We start from the raw sequence: 18,819 nt of genomic DNA, 5'->3' as shown, positions 1-18,819 counted from the left end.
TAATCAAATAAAGTGCCATGGACCAACTCATATTAATGATTAATTTTTTTATCACAATGTTATAAATATTTGAAGACCAATTCAAATGCATTTTACTCAATTTGTTTAAACGATTTATAATTAAATATTCATAAGCAGCGGTAATAAATAAAAATCGTATTAAATACGAATATTCAGACTTATTAAAATTAATGATATCTTAACATAATAAAGTAGGTAACCGTTATTTTATCACGCAACAAATTATTGTAATGTGCCGCTATTTAGCACGAGAGACATCTGTATTCAACGTTAATGTCAAAGTTATTATTTTAAATAAATGCTGATATCAAATTTGGATAGTTCCTCAAATCTTACGAATAATAAGAACCAATCATAGATCACAGTTAGAAACACCGCATTATATATAAGAGTTCTAGAATATTCCGACCAACATAGCTATGACCTTAAAACGAAATTATGTAATTTCATGTTGTGTAATTCCAAAGTACGTATTGTTTTTAAAAAAGTTACACACACTAACAAATATTATGTAATCAGTTAAATCTTCTTCGGTTAAGTTACACTATCATGTGCATCGTACAATGGATAGACGGTTTTCGGAAGTCAGATTATTATGTTTGATACGAAAGTACATTTTAGAAACATTTACTATAATTATTTAAAATAGCACCACGAAAACTATTATGAGATTTAGTGATATATGCGTCTCCCGTTGTGTAAAACCATATCACTACATAGTATAAAACAAAGTCGCTTTCTCTGTCCCTATGTCCCTTTGTATGCTTAAATCTTTCAAACCACGCAACGGATTTTGATGTGGTTTTTTTAGTAAATAGAGTGATTCAAGAGGAAGGTTTATATGTATAATAACATCCATTAAATAGTGGAAAAGTACTGTTATTTTTGAGGTGTCTAATGTGATGTCGTAAATAATTACATTTTTTCCGCTTACATTGCAAACGCAGGCTGAACCCTACGAGTTTTATCAAAATAATGTACTAATTATTGTACACAATGAAAAGGTCTACAGAAAAGTCCGTGATGGTATATTATGTCTATCTCTTATGGATAACCCACATTTTTATATACAACGTTCACAGATTTTCTGTAGTGTATGTATTTAGTATCAGCATTGCACCCGTGCGAAGCCGGGGCGGGTCGCTAGTTAGATTTAACATACGAGAGACTACAAATCAATTCTTTATGGTCGCACCTGGCAGCTGGTAGCAGCAAGGTATCCTACACTTTACAACAAGCTTTCCCTACATATTACAAGGTTTTTATTTACATTAACACCTTGTTAGATTTCAGGGAAACACATCAGTAGTGCTTGATTTAAATTAAAGTGATGTAGATATTCAACGCACTTTATCTGTTAGATTTTGCACTTTACAACACTTTTTTAGCCTAGCATAGCCTAGAACTTTTTCAGGCTAGCAATTAGGTCTTAATATTTAGTTTAACTACATAATATTCAACTGGAATGTTTATCATAACACTCCAGTTGAAATCTAGATTGAAATCAGCTAATGTCATGTAAATCCTTCCTTTTAAGGGCGAATTAGTTCAGAAGAGTGTTCCAAAAAAGGGCAACAAGATTAAACTTTCATTAATTTTCCACCGGATGTTAAAAAGCTTTCGTAATCTCAACATCATTGTTCAGCTGAGCGTGATAAGCGGTCTCCTGGGTTGGGGTGAATCACCTCACTTTCTCCAGGAGAAAGTAATGTCCTTGAGCACATCAAGCGGGAAGATAGCCTTCTAATTATACCACTCGAGTCACGAATACTTTTCTTACACACACAAAACCGAAAAACCAAGTACCTCCTCAATAAAGTACCGATTTCCCCAATCCGCTTACACGACGTGCTGTATTATGATGGGGCTTTTATTCTAGGATGCATAAAAACATTGAATCAGGGACAGGAACCACATTTAATTTAAAAGAGAGGGTCGAATCAATTTAAAAAAAACTTAACGTTCAGATAAACCATTAACAGCTTAGAAATGGCAATCGAATTATCAAAACAAACCTTGAAATTATCTTGAATGTCCCACTTAAACTTTTCGCACAGATAGAAAGCTATGCAATTTTTATGTCAGTAAGTTAATGACTTATCCACGGGATGGTAAGTACGAGAAGTAAAATAAACCCTACGAAAGGCATTGAAAAGCTTCGGAATACTCTGAACAGTGAATCTCCGTAATGGATTTTCAATTGAATAAAACTGAGCTTCAGCCTGCCAAGCTTTGCAATACAGGTTCTCATTCAAATTTATTTGAATGTGCTTCGTATACGGTAAGCTGTAACGTAAGCTTCTTCTACTACCGCTGAAGAATACGGCTTTTACGTACTCAGTAACAAGGCTACTTTATCAGGATCGAATGTTATGAAAAAAAGGCAGTCGAACCAAACATATAGAACTTCTGATAAATTCCTTGATTGAGACATCAATGAAATAATAGGAAAAATTGTCGTCTATTTTGATAAGCCGCCTTAAATACAGAAAAATACATAATAACATATCTTTGCAAAGCGATTGATTATATTAATGAGGATACCATTTAATAGAATTCAGAATATTACCGCTTTCATACAACTTATTCACAGATTGATTACGTTCTCGCGTAAGCAGATAATGATTCTAAAAAGCGTTCCATTGAATTGATTGATCAAAGAAAAGATAACCGGAATTCCAAACGAAAGATCACAGACTGAAAATAAATTGATATAGACAAGGAATATATTACAATACGACATCATTCGATGCTTATCAAAGACGGGGCCAATCATGTGAGAACTTTTTTGTACGTGGTCTTCAATCGATAAGGTAGACTGACAAATATATAGGTAATCCAAAGGCCGTTGACAGATACAAACCATGTGTATTTAGGAATGATTTCATATATATTGTAGCTATTCAGTAATGCTTAGCTTCCAGAATATTATAAATAATTTGTGTTCTTGCACTCATTGTTTTGTATGTTTATAAAAATCCTACTAGTGTAAAGATTTAAAAAAAAAACAGAACTTTAGACAATAAAACAGCAAATGTGCAATATTAATAGTAGATGTTTAAGTTAAGAATAATATCGAAGTGTAACGTTCGTTAGAAAATTACACTTATAATTTATAGACAAATATGTCTTGTGTGAGTAATTTGAGAGAGGATTCAGTTAGTCACAATTTGAAAGAACAGCTACATAATATATCCAAATATACTGTGACAGTGAAGCCTATTTTCAGGTAGTAATAGTGAGTATGGACTTAATTGAAATATGATAATGCCTGCGATAAGCTTTTCATTATACGCCTAATAAAAAAGCCATTAGAAAGCAAACATTTCAATGAACATTTTATCACCTAGGAGGTTAGAAAGCGTTACCGCAATTGTTGTGGAAATGGAGAAAATACTTCAATTGTAAATAGCGTACTAATGTATTTCACGATAGCTTTATAAAATTTCCTCGGCCTACCTCAATGATTGAATGTTTGTATATCTCTGGGGACTGGGACTAGTGGTATATAAAATAAAGGCAAAACGCTTATGACACATATGTGTTTGCACCCCGCTTGGGGTTACGGCACTTCAATCATCATAATCCTCGTCCAATCTTATATTATGATAATAGAGAGATCAGAGATCGCACAACGTCTTAGCTGCAATTGCTCATTAGCGTTCACTTAGATACTTCTCTGTCTGAAAGAATTAAGATTGGTTACCGACATTTTATTTTACCAAGTAACTGGGTATTTGTGAGATAAACAAGTACTACGTAGGAATTAAACAACACACTAATAATAATATTTGTTGAAATACAACAAAACTTTTGTATTAAATATCATATCCGTCGCTGAAAATTATTTTCTAATCTAGCTATCTAATATATTATACATTAATAGTATATGTTATTTCGTAAAAGATAAATTTATATTAGGTACAAGTATATGAGCTTATGCTTAGCTAACCATTTCATCAACAATTATTACTTCTTCAATATTTTTGTCCTATCTACTGAATATCAGTATGTCGTAAACCAAGATAATAAATCGCTATACGAAATATAACAAAAATCTTAAAACCCTACACAATGGAAGCACTAGAATACGTTTATAAAAATTCGGCTCTTTAATTACTACCAAAGCCTACCATTTTGTGCACCTGTATACGTACCTAGTACCTAATAACTTATCGAAGCATTTGTTGATAAGATCAACATTTGAAATAGTCCACATGCATTAAATACTGATACGCATCTCTTACCTGTAACAAGAGAAACACATTTGTTATTATGACTGCTAATATATGAATATATACTAGAGAAGAAAATGTAGCGGATTTAGATTCACTGTGATTTGTCACCAGCATCTTTTGAACAATCAGACACTTGATCGTCTCTCTTTTTCACCCCAAGATTTTTTTAAAATATACATTTTACATAGGAAGATCCTCTTAAATAAAGCATTTAATACAAATAACACGTGTTATTGCATTTGTTAATGGTATTTGTTTTAATACATATAGAGCCTTGGTGAAGCACTGAAAATAGTATATTCAATTACTTAGTGATAAGCAAGTAAGCACATTCATCTACTCAACACACGCCATTGAGTTTTGGGTGTAAGGCATGCCCCGATTTCCTCACGATGTTTTCCTTCACTGTACAAGCCAGTGTTAAATGCACACATGTACAGAAAGTCCATAAGTGCATGGCCGTGGAACCTCAGGGATAAGGGTTGCTCGCTAAAGCCACTAGGCCAACACATACTACTATTAGATTAAATTAGAATAAGTGATACCATGATGATCTTATGTTCCAAAAAAAAAAAACGTATTTTATTCATTTTCTTCTGCTCAATTTGATACTATTTGCCCATAATAAGGGTTAGCATTTATCTCGTATTGTAGATTTTTAATTTTTATGCAAAAATTCCTTTAAATAATAATTGATTGGGTATACAACACATATAGAACAATGAGTGGCCTCACGAAACCAACACAATGAATAACGTCTATTTGTCATCGATGAATCAATCACCCGATTATAGTGATTACATGACGGAAGTCTTTACCTAGGATTGTGATTTGACTATTATACGGATCAGTTACACTTGGTGATTCACGAGAATCATTCCTCGTATTTAGTATACAGTAAATCAATGCTCTATATTACTGCGTTGAATAATATTTTTTGAGATATGGCCCAGAATTAGCCTGGTCTGTCTGGTATGACCTCAGTCGCATGATTAGGCCTAGTGGCTTTAACTGAGGTCATGCGTTTGAATCATGGCTTTGTACCAATAGATTTCTTTGTATGCAATCAACACTTGATCTTTCTCAAATCAACGTCATGGGTCAGTCATACATGATCGCCTACTTGGCAATAGAATGGGATCACAAGAACAGATGCAATCTGAGGCCAACACCAGCGCTGGTATATATAAAATTATACAATAATAATAAGGTATTATTACAATGTGCATGATATTTTAATTCCTTTTGTAAAGGAGATGAATTCCGCGACTCGAAAATTACACAAAGATGAAAAAATAGTTTAAAATATCAAACGACAAAGTATAACATTTTAGGAGGTCCTCCGGAGGTTTATTCATACAAACTTCTTTTTTTGTGAGTAAAGGTAATGACGGTATACAACAAATGTTTAACATATGTCTAACAAAAGTTCCAGACGTCGAGTTATATAAAACCAACAATTTCTCAAACCAACATCATTTCTCCAATCATTTCGCGTTTTACATAATTACGATGCATTCACCCGAGGCGCGGGTACTTTCAAAACGCATTACGATATATTAAGAAATCACGAGATTGTCTAAACAAGACGTGAGGAACCCGTTCCGAATCAACCTCGACCCCGCATTTATCGCAGGGAGATTTCTGTTTCGTACTTTCTAATGCTAGAAAAGTTTTAGTAATAATTCATAAATTAAATTTTTTCATCACCAGGGAAAGAAAGGGTTTGTGTATTCCAGGCCTTATATCTGGGAGAGTTATACTACTAAGTTGTATATTAGTAAATTAATTCATTACGATAATTAATAAAATGAATATTTAAATAGACATCCTTTTAAAAAATGTAGACGTAATTTTTAATGTCTGTTGAATAAACTGTCAGAAGCTTATAGTGTACTGTAGTTCAGTATTTTATAATATCTATCTTTACCTCTATCTATATATCTATTTCTATTTCATGTAAATGTTTTAGACACTGATACTTGGCACCTATAAGCCATCTAATAAGGCAATTATTTTTTAAATAAATAACTGAATAAAATTCTTAGCCACATTCAAACGACTACTACTAGTAGTTCTTTGAATTATTATGGCTTTTACAAGGATGTCCATGACTAGAGCTTTTCAAGATTATTTTTCTATAAAGTTTATTAGGGCGGCTTTATTGACCCAGGTTTACGTGTTCGTTGGTTTTTCTGCATTTAAAAGACTTCGCTCATCGCTAATTCCGTAGCGCGAATTTAAAATGTTAAGTAGTAAAACTGACGTACCTATGACATAAAATTTCTCTACAACTCCTTTGCCTCATAGCTTAATATTACCAATATTAATACATAATATGTGCTGATAATTAGCCCGCACTGATAGAGCCACTGCTGCAACCATACTTGAAGAACGTTGTATCCTTGACGTTTGCTACAACGCCATAGAATAAATAAATTTTCGAAGGGTTTTCCTTTGTGGGCGCGAGTATTAACGTATGACGCGTTTCACTTTATGTCTCGTTAGGGCAGTGTCGATAATATCACCGGTTACTAGACATCTAGCCTACGCTTAACAGAACCACAGTAAGATGGACGATATAACATACTTCAAGAAAGTACTGGGAAACACATAAATAATACACAGACCTTAATTCTCAAATCTTGGCTTTTAAAGGTTCAGTTACACGGTATTTTTGTTGAAGTCTATCCATCGTAAGCCACCTATTGTAATTTTATCAGGTACTAAAAACACAAAATCTTATCTCAAGGCAAAATTTAAAACAAGCTACTAGTCCGATATCTGATGAAATTGTAAATTTACTTGATAAATTCTAAGAAAAAATGCATTGTATTTAATCTAACAAGAAAAAAATCCATTTGCAACCACTAACAAATCATACAATACATTTTTCTGTACAAATTTGAAAGAGAATTTAGACGAATGGGAACAAATGTATCACATAGTATGCATCACAAAACATGCATCACAAAACATGCATCACAAAACCTATGTGTAAACCTAAGAAACTTTAGTCAGTGTACTTTTTGTTACATCTAGAGAATACAAAAAAGATCCTAAAAAATTCATGCCTCCACACAGTATCAATGTTCAGAATGATTAAATCTTTCGGCATAAAGGTCTTTTTAACTTGGCTCTAGTACGGGAAATCGGAAATTTCACCTCCGTAACGGGAGAATTCAATTGAAAACCTTCGGCGCTTCGACGAGATGGAAATGTCCATTGAGTCATAAAACATAACGAAACGTACATGATGTGATGTATTAAAAACCGTAGTTATAACATTTATGACGCATTAAATGAGATCAGGCATAGTTTACATGATTTTAATTAGCTATGCTGTTATAGATTCTGATTTTAAACAATGATTCCCAAAGTAATTTAACACGATTTTGTTAGTAGTAGTTGTAAAGAAATTTATATGTTTCCATATTAAACAAATCAATTAAATTTATAACACTAGATAAACATAGAACGAACACAAGGTACCAATACCTTTTTAGATAATTATTTACAGTAACAAAGTATTATACATTTAAACCATCAATTGATAACATCATTCATACAACAAGTAAATTAAGGAATAGATAAATACTTAATTGTTTGCAAATAGAGATTTTCAGATTTTTTAAATGAAGTTCACTCTTCATTAATTTTAACTTCAGAAATTTTATTTATTTCTTTTACTACAAATAAATGTACACGTTCCTCAATTCTCAACAACAAAGCATACGAGACATTTTTATCGCGCAATGCGCCATCTTACTCAAGTCCAACTAAAACAATGAACAACTAAAGTTATAAACCATCTCGGCAATGTACCGTGCATTTAAGTGTCAGTCGGTCTGTGTGTCACGGCACTACGACCTACACCGAAGCATCGTGCTTTACACGAACCCACACACCATAAATAACCTTCCATTCGCGTGTGACATATTAATGGGTTCTGATTACATGACAAGTTTAGTTAGTTACAAGTTTTCAAAATGCAATTTATTGAATTACCTAGGGCTGGACCAATCACAATCAATCGGTGCGCCAATTCTCGTTAATAAAAGTGCATTTCCCTTTTTATGCTTTGATATAAAAGCCAAGATATGATCATGATAATAACTATGTTAAAGTACATCAATAACTAGAAGAACAGGGGGCGAACGGGCAGGAAGCTCACCTGATGTTAAGTGATACCTCCGCCCATGGACACTCTCAGTGCGCAGACTATTTGGTTCTCTCCTGGCAGTATGGCCAAAGTAGCTAAGCACCCGTTTCTAAATGATAGTGGAGTCCTGTGGTGATTTTTAGTTGGTTGAGAATGGACTTATTGGTTCTTATTACAGCCCCCTACACATTTGACACCTTTTAAATAATCATGAGTTAAACCAATTTATTTTGTAATCCTTCAGGTATCATACATTATATACAAAAATCAATAAACAAAACAAGGATCGCGTACTCTTAGTTTATGTAATTACAACCACACAGCACACCAAGCCAAAACTAATTACAATATGCAAATATATTTTTAAGAAATTGAAAATTTTGCTTAAGCGAAATCGCGAGACGGTTAAAAAGCTATAAAGCTATATGCCCCATGGCCGCATGAACATTAATCCTTAACTTGTCTGCACCGACACGCGGAAGAGGGCTCTTTAAATCATATTTATGAAATGTCGCCGTAAACCACAATTAATTTTCATCTAACGAGAATGAACGAGTTTCTACTGTTCCACTAAGATATTATACTGAACTTTTATGTATTGTCCCCTTGTAAATGAACGAAAACGAATAGTCATCGCAGTGTTTTATTATTTAAGAAAAAAAAGTTGTGTAAGCCGCATATTAAAATATAGTTTGTACACCTATAAAATATACATCTTCTCTACCTACCTATACCTAATACTGAGTTGAACATACAATTTTCTATTAAAAAACATACTATAATTGGTAAATATTTTGTAATTTCGTTCCATGTCTTGGAGAACAGAAAAACGCCAACAATTAATAAATAAAATGGTGTTAGTGAAAGCTTTTTATAAGTAACGATCATATTAAATTTTGAGAAAATTAAATATATAAACGATAACTTAAAAATGCCGTCATTCTTTACTTGATCCATACATACAATTACAGTAACAATAAACGTACTAAAATTACCTGAAATGTAGCATACGTATATGTTTAATTACCCTCTTGAATAAGTGCATTATTTCATTACCTATTGCACTTAATCGAATTTATAAAACATTAAAAGCTATCATTCTATCTGCTCTTAAAAGGCAATTAAAATCGAATGATATATGCATTCGATACTAAGCAACCAATATACATCAGTATTTTTCATCAGAAAAATAGACAAAAGCCAATAAAATGATGGTACCAATTACATCTAACAGTGGATAATAAATATTAATCGTGCATGAATAATTGATATAAAACGCCAGTGCGACAGAATAATCGTTTTAATTGAAACTGAGGATGTTATCTTACGAACGTGATCTCGATGTCAACTTGAATATGTTAAAGGCCGAGGACATATACGCTTTGTAGTCTTTTCAATAAGCTGTTTGTAGTATCTGACCGACATGGTTCATACTTAAATTACAAAAATCTATGGAAATGGTACTATATTAAATCAAATTACAACGTATAATTTCTATGAGGGAAAGTAGTGTTAGCCTAATACGTTTTCTTCTTTGGATGAGCAATTCAAATATCCTGACTGTGAGGAAGAATATCTTTACATTTGTTTAAAAATCGAACTTTACTTTTGCCAGTATTCAACTGATAATTGAAATATCTAGCTGAGTCACAAACATCTAGTAATTTTGATACCTAACATAGAAAAACATTTTATTTACTTTGATGTATGCATTCACAACACAAAGTACTTCTTTACACCAAACCTGAAATAAGCGCGCCAAATCTTGCTTATTATGAAACCCACATTCAAAGCTCGTCAAACTGTAGCACGACATGAAGAGAATTTTCACAAAACCACACTTCACATAAATCGCAAGTGAAACAGTTTTTGTGTCACGACCTACTTGAGCCCCGCGAAGTGACGATACATTTACCTCGGCGCCTCTATGGGGTTTTCTTAAAATTGGCACATTAAATTCATATGAAAATCTTTATATTGCCTTCACGACGCGTGTATATATTTTAAAAGGAAATACTTTCAGTTGACTTTAACATTTATTTAGATTTGGTTATACTATTTTTTATTACTTTCATAAGGTACATATATATTTTACAATGAACTAAGTATTGTTGTATTAGACCCAGTGTCTTTATACATCGCGTAATTTCTACGAGTGGTCGATTTCTAAGGAGACTCTATCCACTTTTGTACATTTTCATAAAAACTACATTCTTACTAAAATGGGCGGCGGCGTCAACTAAAATTAGGTAAACTTTATGTTCTTATTATCTTGTTTTGTATTTATTTAGGCAATGCACGTACCTAAACAAACGACGTATATTGTTTCCTATAAAAATTATTGAGTTAGTTCTTAATATACTTACTATTCTTGCAAATTTTGTATACCCGTAAGCGATGGTTAGATATTTAAATAATTATTGTTGATTAATTCATAGGACAAGTATTTGTTGTAATAACAACGAAATAATTCGACTAGCCCTTAGGTTAGTATTAACAATATGCCATTCTTTTTTCTACATTGACTTAAAGTATTTCAACATCAAAGCTAAATAAACCCAGAGAAGAAATCATATACTCTAATAACCACATAAATCACGATAGAAATATGACGTATTAATAATGAAAAACATAAATTTTCTGTTAAGCTACGACATAGAGCCTCCGAAAATTAACTAATATGAATGATGAAATATGTTATTTATGAACTATAAGCCGGTTGATTGGCCCCAAATTTTTGGTGGGATCACGCGGTTCGATTGATAAGCGTTCAGTGAACTTTTTATTTGTCAATAGATACTATCAGCAAACTTTTCATATTATATGTAATTTGACAAGGAAAGTAATGCTTAATCGACAACTATATCAATACAAACTACTATTCAAATTGCTATACGGACTGTTTAAGTAATTAAATAAATAACATAATGATCCAAGAAATATTTTTATACGTATTGTCGTTAAGGATAACGTTACATATGAAACAGAAAATAGATTAATTATATTACAACCGAAATAAATAGTAGGTAAATTATGATAAACGGGCGTTTTTATGTGTAATAAGTATTTTCTATTAAATGCGTGCTTATAACGTTTAATACAATAAACTGTTTTGTTTGGTTTCATAGCATAATGATAACGTAAACGCTACATTATATACGTAGTGTAACGATAACATTTTTTACCTAATTTATCAGCATTTATCATGGAGCCAACCCTCTATTATATGAACTAGGATTGAAGTACTAAAGTATAAATAGCATATATGATTTTCCTTATTTTTACATAAAAGCCAGCTGCATCATAAAGTCTTGTCCCTTATAGATTTCTTCTTTAGCTGCATATTCACTTCATACACACACAAGAAAGTATGCAATAAATCATGTTAACGCCCTATGAATTAAAAGAAATCCAATCTACCTTTTCTGTATACCGGATGTCGTCTCGAAAATAGGTTTCACATATTTATCTGAGTTCATAGACCCCTTACAACGCAGTTCTTTCTAAGATATCTCCTTTCTATACGGGTCCCAGGGGCTGCCCGTTCCGATTTTTTCTAGCCTTTCAAATACGGGTTCCTGACTCCGACAGCTTACGTAATATCTATTTCTGTGCTCAGTTGCTATGTTACGATGCGAATAAAAGTTTTATATTTAGTGTTCACTATTTTTAATATGGACAGTAGATTTCTTTAAAAACATAACATAACAGAAAAAATGACAATCGGTCGTATGTACAAGCATTTTTCTAATATTTGAATTAATTAAATATATCTAACGTAAAACACTTAACAAAGGCTTGGAAAATACGATATTGGAAATGAAGATAATAAAAATTGTAATATTTAATAAGACAAGGCCTACTTTCGTAATTTTATTTTAATGACCGAACAACAATGCCACATTAAATTAGCAACCTTAACATTTCAAAACATACCAAATTACATAGTACATTATAATATTATAATTTTATTGAATATTCAGCTAACCTTGCTCCGGGCTCAATATGTTAAACAAGACATTACTTCACGAAATTAAAAAAAATATAGACGTTTGAAGCGCCGATATTCTTTTCCAAGAATGCTTTAAGTATATTACTTAAAGATTGTAAATGCGTAATATAAAATTATTATACATTGGCTAAATTTACCCAACTCGTTCAGTGCGCTTTGCATCCGCTTGTAACTATTGATTTCTTCCAGTAGGCTAAAAATTGCTTAAAAAGTGCATGTTAACCGTTTGGGTCAGAGTTTAAATTGTTGATGAAGAAAGTTTTAAGCAAGTAGATTTATTTGAATTAAACTTTCGCCGTGATATAATTTATCTACTTAATTACTGAGTAGGTACACAGCTAGAAAATATTCTTGCTTATCGTCTAGCGGGTGACTGACAGCTCGAGAGTTACATGGGCGATAGTAGATTAGTAAAAGTCCGCATAAGCCTAAACAACCTTAGTAAAGCATAATAATTGTGTAATTGGAATAAACTTGTAACGACATATTCACCATAATGCTCGAATGATTGCTCAGCCCGCCCGCTAATGGCACCCGTCGTAATCTAAGCTTGCTTGTGGTAATAACTTTTACGGAGTGCTAAACCCTATAAGGAAGCGATATTTATCATATTTACACACAACGATTCAACCTTGCCATTCTGCATCGTGGCAGTTGGATTCGCCCGAAGCGGCTCAACAAATCAAAAGTAATGAGGAAGAACCCTGTCATCATACGAGTTTGAGGCAGTGTGGTTACATAATCGTTACTGGCTTTATCTTGTAAAGCTGAAGCAACTGGAATTATTACGAATGTGAAGATAATAGTTAAGTCATTTCTATTGGAGGTTTTTATAATACTTGATACATTATTGCACAGAAAACTGAAGGAGCACTTCCTATATAGATTTCTATATATAATATATCAAATACATGGAAAACAGAAGTTCATAACTATCATAAAGTTTGTACAAAATTCAAACCCGAAACTTAAATCATAGTCGATTCTAGTCTTTATAACTATATGTAAAAGTATATATAAATACTTTACTTAGTATATATAAATACATTTACGTACCTACGTACGTAACCCAAATATTCCAGAATTTCATTCCACGCGAAAGAAATAAACTCCTACTTGTCTTAAATGAATTAAGACTCGAATTAAGTTCGGTGGCAGTATTCTGTATGGAGATGTTCAAATAAAATACTGTGTTTGAAGCTGAGTAACAGCTGGTTTTAATAGCTAATAAAATGAGCTTATAACTATAAGATAAAAGGGGTAATGGGGTTGCAACGCTGTATTAACAAAAAACTAACTTGACTTATCTAAGGGTCATAAATGACTTATGTTATTGTACATTATCGGAAACATGCATGTTAAAATACAATATATGAGTGTGGTAAAAACTAAAGGACTCATATTGGCTTCAAGTGTGCAATGATTTTTTACGCTTTGAATTATTAACTAAAATATATATGAGTAACTTAACTTTAGTTAACACTACTACCGTAATTATACATTAAATCCGTACAGAATTCAATGAGCGATTATCGTTAATATAAAACACAAAAGAGACAGGAAAAGGTTGCAAAATGCACGCGTCCTAACAGTGTTTTTTTTACAATAACTTCCGTAACACGAGTGTTTTCATTAGCTCGTTTACATTTAACGGTTGTAGTTTCAACACCTTATCACGTACCAACGACCGATAAGCGTTTTCACTCCAATTTTAATATTTTTTATTGCAGCTGAAAGTTGCAGTATTAATTGTATAATTGATAATATACAATTAATGTTCAAACTCAAAATTACTTTAATTATATAGGTACTTAAACAAGTACACTACGATCGTCAACAGAAAATATGTTGAATTGATTCTAAATTAACATTTACTAGAAGTCTGAAGACCAGGGTGTGTGAGTGGGCAAGAAGAGTGACATGAAACTTTCTCCCACTCTGAGTGGTCATCCTTCTAAGTTTCGATATGGGGGCACTTTAATTTTTAATTTACAGGCATTTGACTTATAAACTCAAGCCGTTAATTAACAATAATAGGCAATTTTTGCTAGTCCACGCAGCAGCAATAATAAATTAAACTTGAAGATTGCATCACCACAAAATAGCGAAGGTTCTGTGTTCGATTGCCGACGAAACAACAACCATCGCAGAGATACGCACAGAAGTTTCAACAAAAAAAAGTCACAGAAACATGTCTGCTCCATTCCCAACAGCTGATAACCGGTAATACAGCAACCAGTTAAAACCGAATATCATCTTTTCCGCCCTTAACAACATCAGACCTCGTTTTCCGATCATTCAATTTAATTCTCCTCTTCCGGCGATCTTTGTCATTATTTTAACTCAATTACATCTATGACTCTAAATAATTATATCAACAAAATAACAATCTTTTTATAATAATTTGTGGTCGTTATTATTATTAAATGTTGTGATAAAATATCGATGTAAGATTGATTGATAGTTGTAAGTGTAATAATTGAATTTAAAATGTAATTTTATAATTAAATTGGAATATTATGATAACTTTAAATTTGGCACTATTATAGTAAAGTGCGTAAAGTAAACGGTATTTAATTTAAGCTAAAATAAACTAAACACAGCATAGGATACATTATATACTTTTTAAATGATTCCAGATTTCTAGTTATAGTATATACTATACGCATAGTCCACTAAATGACTTCTCAATGTATCAATTACATACATATTGTCCTTGCCCAACGAAGCCAAGGCAAACACTTAAAAAATTAAATGTATAATGAAATTTACATCCGATATCATTTTTGCTCTGATTGTAGCGAGGCCGTATTGAGTAACTGCCATTTTAGTGTGTTCAGTAAAATCCAACGTATTTTGGCTAGATCCCAATCGAATCAATATACTATATGGCCTTGACTCGGAACGAATGGCTTTCCGGGTTGCGTAAGAAACCATTGTCACTTGAAATTCAAAATGTTCATTTTTGATGCAATACACACTAAGTACCCAATATAATCATTTTATCGCCAATTGACATTCGTAGATTATATTTTTAAAACATTCACATTGTTTTAATTAAAGTACGCACAGATCTGTATCTCAAAAACTGAGAAATCAATTGAAATAACAAAACAATTGAAAACCATCAAATTTATCAAAGATTTAATTTGCGTGTACAATATAAATACTTTTATTTTTACCTTTAGTATAGCATAGACCCATACTCACCAAACCGAGTCAACAAAAGAAGTCAACAGTAGACGTGCACGAATTTCATTTCATATAACATCCAGCGTCGTTTGTGTGTAACGAGTTCAGATCCAAGAAATGTTTATCGTGACAACGCCCACGCGCGATACTATCGCCGGAGAGCACGCCCGTAGAAAATTAGACCGTTTCCACCACGCGCTTGACGTATTACGACAATTTCTATCTGATTTATCTCAATCATAATCCCATTCTTGTTCCAAATAGATAGATCGTAATCGAAAACAACGCTAATATATTCAATATATTCAGTCAAGAGCATAAACGGTGAAGTTCACGGTCACCATGAATAATTGATGTGACAGCATAAAGCGCCTAACAGATATTACAATGATGTTATTTTGGTACATCCGACGCCCTAAAAGCACTCCAATTTGCTGGGAAACCATTTGGAAACAGTATCAATTTAATGCTATAATTTGTCGTCATTATTTCACAATGAAGACACAAGGGCGGAGTTTTGAACGGTCATCTATCATAGAAACGATATTGCGAATAAACAGTTCGTAGTTCATTATTGAGACCGCTGATTTTACAAGTGCTTTTGCGTGTCAACGATGCATTCTATTGGTATTGGAAAAGTTAAATATTTAAATTCATTCCTATAAAAATAAATACAACTCGAAGATGTTTTTGGTGCCTTCCAGATAGCTAGTTATTCTGCCCCTGCTTCGTGGTGTCAAGTAATACGACGTAAAAAAACCTACACCGTAAATCTACTCACATATCGTTGGAAAAACACGAGATTATTTTTAACAGTTTTATAATAAATGATATTTGAATCACGAGTGCGGTTATTATAAGAACCATATCGAAATGATAGCCTTACGTTATGAGGTCAGTAAGGAACAATGGAGCCAAGCGCGTGTTCAGGAGGAAGATTTTGGGAAGCCGCTGGAATAGGATTACGTTAACGAGTTCATAATAGGATTACTTACGTGGTGTCCCAGTTTCTACGTGAACCGTTAGTACCACTTACCCGACGGCAATGTGTGACAATATAATTGTGTATTTATCGGCACTCCGCAATATTCGCTCGTCAAAAGCTGCATACGGACCTATCAATCTAACGAGCGTAACAGATTATTAAACTATTGTGTCTGACGTTCCCAGCAATCAATCGAGTATACGTGAAAAGAAGGTGAAAGCGGATTACTGTGAGACATAACTAAGTTTATAGCAACGTTACAAGTCATATCACGCTTTGTGATTGAATGAAGCATCATGAGCCGGGGAGCATTTTATTAGACGTGACTCACGAGTTAGAATTATACAAAAGTTGCAATTAGACTAGCTTCTACCAATTCGAACTGGTTCTGGATATAATAAATATTACTACTAAATGTAGCATTGAAGTAAATGATGGTGGTGAGTATTATTATATATGTTATGTATTCATGCCAATGAAAATAATCTTTATAATCGTGTAGACATTCTGTAGGTAGACGCTACGCATGGCTGGCGCCGAAACACGACTTCGTTGATTTAAATACAATTAGATTACAAATAACAGTAATAAAAAATATCAGTAATAAAATCACTTCCTGGCTTATCATTGTCATTAAGATTTTTAGTCAGAACTTCATTAATGCGCCGATTGCGATGGTACAATAACATAAGATAAATTGGTAACTGTTTACGCTTAACGAGATAATAAAATATGTATGTTAAGTCAAATTAACGACAGGAATCACAACAGATAAAATTAATGAAGATATAAAAAACAAAATCAATGTAAGGTAATGTCACTTTATAAAATAATAATAATAATCTATATACCTACTCAAGAGTGAAGAGAAACATGAGATATTTTTCGTAGATAGTAGAGAAAAACCTACTTTAAAATGATTTGATATATTTTTTCTTTAATTTCTGTAATTACAAAATACATCGACAATATTAACTTAAACTACCAGATACAATCGGTAGATATACCACCATCTTCTTCCGTAACTGCAGCGTTCTGTACGTAGCAAGATACAAGTGTAGATTTCACAAACATGGAACGGCAGTATATCTGAGTAGTTTAATAATGCACAGAGGGATCATTAGAGGCCGATACGGAGAGAGATATGATTAGAAAGTGTCGAGGTTCGAACAATGAGCTCAAGTGGAGCGAGCGGCGACATTTCTGCTCTCCAATTAACGAGATAAAACTGTTTAGAGGCACAAGACAGCAGCAACCTCCGTAGAAAGCGAACAATCGTTTGATTTAATCTAGTAAAACCACGCTGTCAAAGTGCAACTTTGCTGTTCGGATGTTGACAATGTCGCCAAGATATTAGGATATAGAAAATCACTTTATAGTATGTACCTGTCCAAAGCAAGGACAGCTTTGTGTGCACAATCATAAATATTTTTGGGGCTTGTATTGACGAAAAAATAGTAAGCGGTTGTTCATATAAGGTATGAACAACCGCTTACTATTTTTTCGTCAAGTCGGTAGTCAAGTACAAGTACAATGATGAAGAAGATGGAAATCATCAAGGGAAAGTACCTGAAATATCGCAGATAGGATTTTTCGCTGAAAGGCGACTTTATTTTGAAAAGTCATTATTACTGCATTTAATGCCTTTTTAAAAATTACTTGTCTCGTCTGGGAATCGAACCGAGTCAAATCTGAAAGATGCATTTTTTTAGTTAAAATAAGGTCTTCTTTCAGTAAAGTATGCTATCTACGATGTGTAAGGTACCTTCCCTTGATGTCCCATAGTCTTGGGAAGCCTTGTATACGATGCATCGACATTGGTAAATTAAAAGGCAAATGAGTCATCAAAAGAGCATGAAAAATTAAATTCAAAGTTTCGGCAATAACAGTTTGGCGAGAGGCCCAATTTTCAACATAAAACTTTGCTTTCGGAATAGGCGCTGCGTTTCGAAGTAATTTGTAAATACTAACTGCTATAAAAAAGTAATCTGAATGTGACTAAGTGGTACTGAAACCAGAAAAAGATGCATAGCTACAAATATATACGTATAACATGGCTCGTTTCTTATTTAACAGTTAAATGTGTTTATAATATAACACTTGACAGTGTCGTATAAGAACCCAGGAAACAGTAATGATACCATCTTAATGAAATATTAAATTATATCTATCATATATTATAATATAGAAGAGAAACGTTGACAATTTT

General features: G+C 32.8%; 1 protein-coding gene across 2 annotated transcripts in view; it reads right to left on the bottom strand.

Moving 5' to 3' along the window:
* Positions 1-18,819, bottom strand: part of LOC110999867 (CCR4-NOT transcription complex subunit 6) — a 164,008-nt gene that overhangs the window by 63,204 nt on the left and 81,985 nt on the right. The window lies entirely within an intron of this gene.

This window comes from Pieris rapae, chromosome 17 (assembly GCF_905147795.1).
Source record: "Pieris rapae chromosome 17, ilPieRapa1.1, whole genome shotgun sequence".
NCBI lineage: Eukaryota > Metazoa > Arthropoda > Insecta > Lepidoptera > Pieridae > Pieris > Pieris rapae.
Note: the sequence above shows the minus strand (reverse complement) of the source record. Positions and strands in the feature narration are given on the sequence as shown.